The 6,824-nt window shown below is 42.5% G+C and overlaps 1 non-coding gene across 1 annotated transcript; it reads right to left on the bottom strand.

The window, feature by feature from the left end:
* Nucleotides 1–4,476: 4,476 nt before the first annotated feature.
* LOC120105450 lies at nt 4,477–4,585 on the bottom strand. The gene has a single exon (XR_005507845.1). It is a non-coding gene; the product is annotated as a small nucleolar RNA R71 (small nucleolar RNA).
* Between the last annotated feature and the right edge of the window lie 2,239 nt (nt 4,586–6,824).

Here is a 6,824-nt window from a genome sequence, read left to right as displayed (position 1 = left end):
TCTTTTTCTTTTCTTTCTTCTCCTCCCTTTTCGAACCTTCTTCTCCTTCTTCTTTCTTTCTCGAGCTCCTCCCCCTCCTCTTCTACTCTCCTCCCATGAGGCAAGGAGGCTCGATGGAGCGCTCGGGTGGAGGTCGGCCCGAAGCCGGCGGCGCTGCGGCCAACTAGCGGCGCTTGCGGCGGCCACGGCCCAACCTGCAGCAACCATGGCCCGGCTCGCTGCTCTCCTTCTCCACCTCCAGTGGAGGAGATGGGGCACGACACCCATCGAGAAGAAGGAACCGATCGAAGCCATTGGTGATCGCAGGGTGTGCGGCCATACCCATGGTGCCCGCACAACCCACGGCCGGCTCTGCGACTGCCGCCCATGGTCAACCCGATGGCATCCATGATCGGAGGTTAGAAGAATCCTCTTCACCTTCTTCTTCTCCAGTCACCTCCGATTGAGATCAAACCGGTTCCACCCAAGGGAACTGGATTTGCATGAGCCGAGGACCCTTCCATGTATCATTAGACCTAGGGTTTTGATTGAAGGGGGAAAAACCATGATCGGGTGAAGGAGAAAGAACATCGGCCAATGTCAGATCACGATCGATCACGAGTGAGATCTCCCCCCTTCCTCCACTGCATCTTATTCCTACCCTTCCTCTTCTTCTTCTATTTTGATTATTACACTAGATCGACCGAATGTAATTCATGAACAAGGGTGAAAGGAAATTTACCTAGCTCTGAGGAGTCGCAAGTCGTTTCCAGCAGGCTGCTGTGTCTGCTCCGGCACCGCTGCTCTCGATCCGGCTCCTTGCACAGAAGGAAGAAGGTGAGGAGTAGGGAGAGTGTAGTCAATGGAGTCCTGTACTCAGGACTCCATGGGTTTTTATAACCCTCCATCAACCTCAGAGGGATGGGTGATGAGAGCACAAAAGTGCGTTATACACGTTGCTTAAATTAATATTATTGCTAACAAATAATGATAAAAGGGCTGCATTAATTTTATATTTTATTTGGCACAGATTATCATAAATCAGAGTTTAAATATGCATTTGGTTGACTTCTAGCCTGATTACACTGGAACAGAATTGAACCTGGTCAAGCACACTTGCACAGGGACACATGGCAGCCATCCGGAGGCAGCGCAAGATGGATCCACTAAGGGTCTAATTTCATCATCCAGGAGGATCCAAAAGCCCGCAACACCATCCACGTCTGCATCTGATGCTTTCGAACCCGTGAAACTTCCCAGCATCCCGTCCACCTCCCCCGGGTTCTCGCACATCCGAGCCAAGGTTCCTGCTTACATTCTCCCGTTTCCGCGAGTGAGCCACGGCATTCATCAGCTTCTCCCATGTTCCAAGCCTTCCGCGATCAGCCTCGTGTCCGAGATTTCAGCATTCCAGATCCGTGACCTGCGCCCATCTCACGCTCCTCCCAGCCATCCGTCTCGTCCGCAGCGTCGCACCAGCGATCAACGCCCCTTTCTTCCGGACCCGTATCAGACTCCCCAGCCACCTGTGTGATCACCGCCTCCTTCACAGCGTCCGTGTGCAGCCTATCCTCCTGCGAGCCACCCATGAAGCCCCCAGCATCCCGCTGATCTCGCCTGCAGCCATTCATGATCGCCCAAGCATCCGCTCCACATTTCCAGCCTCCTGATCCGCCCGCGATCACTCCCGGCTGTCCGTGAAGCGTCCCGGCAGCCTGTGAAGCATCCCGTGCCATCCTCTTCTTCCGTTTGCTCCCAGCTCTTCTCTGCAATCAAATCTTCAGCTTCCGGATCAAGCAACTCAGCCGCATGCATCCCGAGCCTCACAGATCGGTTTCCACCCACGGACAAATTCCCCTGTTCCAAGATCACCGCCCAGCCGTCCGCCTCCTCCATCACGGCCGTTCTCAGCACCGGATCCAGCAAAGATTAGCTCCAATGCTTCAGCCTCACGTGCCCAAGATCCAGCCGTTTGCCTCTAATGCATTGATCTCCAGCGCATTCCGAAGATCCATGGAGGGAGAGAGTTGATTATAAGAGGTAGTCGACTGAGAGGGGGGGTTGTTCTGGTTCCCACACAAAAAAAAGGAAGAATAGAGGAGTCGGCTGCTGCGGTTGAAGGAAAAGAGAAGAAGGAAATAGGGGATGCCCTGTTTCCAAAAAGAAAAAGAAGAAAAAAAAAATAGAGAGAGGAGTAACAGGGGAGAGTCTTTGATGTTGATGGCTGGCTAATCCTTTAGGTGAAGGGTGATGGAGGAACCCATGATGTATTGCTATCTTTGAAGTAAATTCTAAACCTTTAATTCTTATGGATTTATATTTTCAATATATTATGGATTCTTGCATAATTATTTTGTAGATAGTTCTTTAATGGTTTATGTTGATCGACATGTGGACCGCTTTAGTATTTGATTTATCGTTGATGTAATAGGCACGATAAATGCTTAGAAATAGAGTTCATATGTCTCTAAAATATATCCCATGCTTTGATCTATCCTACATTTATATCTTTAATCAAGAATCGAAGAATTTATTTCTTGAATGCAAGATTATCAAGGGGGATTCCAGATCCCTACTCCATCTTAATCTATCCATACTTTGATTCTCTGTGTACTTATTTATTTTCTATTTGCAAAACATCATCTTAATCAACAAATTAACTGAATTAATTAATCTGAGATTACGCTAATAATCCATAGATCGTTTCCTGAGGAATCGACCTCGGACTTCCGAGTTATACTACTTGTGCGAATCTCCTGCACTTGGGAGAACAGTTTTATTTTTGCATCAAGTTTTTGGCGCCGTTGCCGGAGAACGGCTGAGTTATTAGTATAATTTTAGATTTAATTTTTACCTTAGTAGTTAGTATTTTTCTTTTGAAAAAAAAAATGCATCTTTACAACTATTTTTAATTCCCTGCACAGTTTGCATCAAACTCTGATATCATAGAAATTAGCCGTCTGATTTGACTCAAATTTGGTCAGCTAGTGCAAGACACATTGTTAGATAATCGGAACGGTCTGATTGACATTCTGACATTTGTAAGACCATCAAATTAATACGAAACCTTGCTGCTTTCTACTTTAAATTTTCTGCATTTATTTTTTTTAGAATCAGAATATTATTGTTATCATATCTCATTAACCCTTGTTGCTAATTGAAAATTTAAGAAAAAAAAAAACTTTAAGAAAAGATCAAGGGTGATTATTCAAAATTAAAAAAAAAAAGAGAAAAAAACCTAAAATTTCAAATTTCAAATTTCAAATTTCAGAATTCAAATTTCAAACGTCAACTCATAAAATTTTTTTAAAAAAATAATTAATTTGCTTGATCACCTATTCAATGAAATTTAATGTCATGTCATAAAACATTAAAAAAAAAAAATTTCTTGATTGTTGCATATAGTATAAGGCATCAGCATAAAATATTCTAAGGGCTGAACCCATTTAAAAAGATAAGGTCGGGATTTCATCACTCGTCCTTAGTCCAAAAATCACCCTAGTGCATAAATATCCTAAGCTTAACTAAAATCAACTAGACGTTGGCCCCTAAGGACATTCGAGTTCAATAGGATGAAGACCACCAAAAGTTGCACCAATTTCGCTCTGTGGCTTAGTTGATGTCTAGGCAAGCTTTGTCCCTATAAGGGAGACAGTTCATCTGTTCGAGGCAAGTGGGTTTTAAAGGGGACCTTTGCGAACGCATCGTGACCCCTCCACTTACCTGGGAGCTTACCTGGTCAACTCGGTTCATTAGACCGGATTGGAGGCTTAGGTGCCCTCTTCAAACCAGTTAGGTGCTGTCTAGAAATTTAAGAAAAACATTAGAAATTGAGGTGTAATATTTTGTTGCATGTTTGACTGTGAATAGGATTTTTATTTTAGGATGTCGTTTTAGGGTATCTTTAGTTGGTACTTATATTTATTTTTTTTATTTTTTAAAAAAAAAAAGAAAAAAAGAGAGGGAATTATTTTGCATGCTAAAGTGGAATAGGGACGACACCGGTCGATTAAGTCGTATCAACTTTAGATCATCCCTTAGGACATACCTCTGAAATTCCTTCGCAATATCTCACACCTTGTGAGATGGCTGATCTAAATGAAGATGCGGGGAGTCACCACAATCGAGAACGAGAACCCCATGTTATAACTCTAAGACAATACCTACAACCGGCTAGGACTAGTCAGCCTTCATGCATAATTTTTCCTGATAATGTAGGACATTTTGACATCAAACCAGGGGTAATCCAATTGCTGCCCAAGTTTCATGGGTTAGAGTCCGAAAGTCCGTATCTTCATTTAAAGGATTTTGAAGAATTGAGCATTACATTTAGAGTGCCAAATGTCACCGAGGATGTCCTCAAGTTGACATTGTTTCCTTTCTCTCTAAAGCATAAGGCCAAAACATGGCTAAACTCTTTGCGACCTAGATCAATAAGAAATTGGCAAGATATGCATAGAGAATTTTTAAAGAAGTTCTTCCCCATACAAAGGACCAACTTTTTGAAAAGACATATCAGCAATTTCCAACAAAAAGATAATGAAACATTTTATGAATGTTGGAAAAGATTTAAAGACCTTCTTCTCTCATGCCCTCATCACGGATTCGAAACTTGGAGAACCATTAGCTTCTTTTATGAAGGTTTATCTCCACAGTTGAAACAGTTTGTAGAGACCATGTGCAATGGTAGATTTTTAGAAAAACACCCTGATGAGGCATGGGAGTATTTGGATTCTCTTGCTGAGACTGCCCAACTTTGGGATAATGGGGATAGAAACAACAAGTCTTTGCCTAAGCCTACTAGCTCTGTACAGGGAGGCCTTTACAACCTCAGAATTGAGGATGATCTTCACGCTAAAATGGCAGCCCTCACTAGGAAGGTAGAAGAAATTGAGCTTAGGAAGGTTGAGCCTGTCAAGACTATAGAGCTTAGAAACGAGTGTTGTGGTATCTACGATATGTCGGGTCATACCACTACAGATTGCCCCACCATACCGGCATTCAAAGAAGTTTTGCACGATCAAGCAAATGCTATGAACTCCTACCAAAAGCCTTATAACGATCCATACTCGAATACCTATAACCCTGGTTGGAAGAATCATCCAAACTTTAGGTGGAGAAACGATCATCCTCAACAGTCACACCATTCAGCTCCTCCACCTGCACATCCAACTTATGCACCATCACCTTCTCAAAAGCCAAATATCGAGGATACCTTGCAATCCATACAAACTTTTCTACAAGGACAAGCTAATATCAATGCTCAAAATACTCGAAATTTTGAAGACATAAGGAACCAATTGTCAATGTTGACTACCGTCCTAAGTACCCAAGAGAAGGGTAAGCTTCCAGCTCAACCCCAACCTAACCCACAAGTGCACGGTAGTAATAATACGGCTCCTTCTAGTTCGCATACAGAGCATGCAAAGAGCATCATGACTTTGCGTAATGGAAAAGTTATTAATCAGACCATTCCATTGAGACCGCAGGTCACTTCTAATTCTGATGCTCCCAAAGTTGATGAAAGGGATAAAGAAGAAGTTGAGGTCCCAACTTCTACTAAGAAAGTTGAATGTCCTTTTCCTCCACCTTTTCCACAACGGTTAAAGCCGTTGCAAAAGCTCGAACCTAATTCTGAAATTCTTAAACTTTTTAAACAAGTAAAGATCAACATACCTCTTCTTGATGCAATCAAACAAGTACCCTCATATGCCAAATTTTTGAAGGACTTGTGTACTGTCAAACGCCGATTAAATGTTAAGAAGAAGACATTTTTAACTGAAAATGTGAGTGCTATTTTGCAGCACAACATTCTCCCTAAATATAAAGATCCAGGTTGCCCAACCATCTCATGCATCATAGGTGACTTTAGGATAGAGCGAGCATTGTTAGATTTAGGGGCGAGTGTGAATTTATTGCCATATTCTGTATATGAGCAACTTGGTTTAGGTGAGTTGAAGCCAACCTCCGTCACTTTGCAATTAGCTGACAGGTCAGTTAAAATTCCAGGGATTGTCGAGGATGTATTAGTCCAAGTAGACAAGTTCTACTTTCCTGTCGATTTTATCGTATTGGACACACATCCGGCTTCGAACTCACAGTCTCAGATTCCGGTCATTTTAGGACGTCCATTTCTTGCAACTTCTAATGCATTGATTAATTGTAGGAATGGCGTCATGAAGCTTTCTTTTGGTAACATGACCTTAGAACTGAACATTTTTAATGTATGCAAACAACCCAATGATCCCGAAGAGAGTAAGGAGGTTGATTGGGTTGAAACCATCGCAGAAGAATATTTGTTAGCTAAAGCAATTAACGACCCATCCAATGATAGCTTAATTGATTGGTATCCTAATGGAACCGATGATGATGATTTGTCAGTCACACCTATTGTGGATAATCTGGATATCAAGATGGTCAATGGGTGGAGACCAAAAGTAGGAGAATTTGAGAGGTTGTCGCCTCGAGAGGTGAAAATAGTACTATCCCATGAGCAAGCACCCAAGCTCGAATTGAAACCCTTACCGAAGGAACTCAAGTATGCCTTTCTTGGACCCGAGGACACTTACCCTATAATTATCTCGTCTGATCTTAATCATGACCAAGAAAGAAAATTACTTGGTGTTCTAAAGAATCATAAAGGAGCCTTAGGGTGGTCTATTGCCGATTTGAAGGAAATTAGCCCCTTAATTTGCACGCACCGGATATATTTGGAGGACAATGCCAAAACCACAAGGCAAATGCAACGAAGGTTAAATCCTACAATGAGAGATGTGGTTAAGGCAGAAGTCCTCAAGTTGCTTGACGTGGGTATTATTTACCCAATTTCTGACAGCAAGTGGGTA

Source organism: Phoenix dactylifera, unplaced genomic scaffold (genome assembly GCF_009389715.1).
Source record: "Phoenix dactylifera cultivar Barhee BC4 unplaced genomic scaffold, palm_55x_up_171113_PBpolish2nd_filt_p 000285F, whole genome shotgun sequence".
In the NCBI taxonomy this organism is placed as follows: Eukaryota; Viridiplantae; Streptophyta; class Magnoliopsida; order Arecales; family Arecaceae; genus Phoenix; species Phoenix dactylifera.
This window is presented reverse-complemented; position numbering and strand designations above follow the sequence as displayed.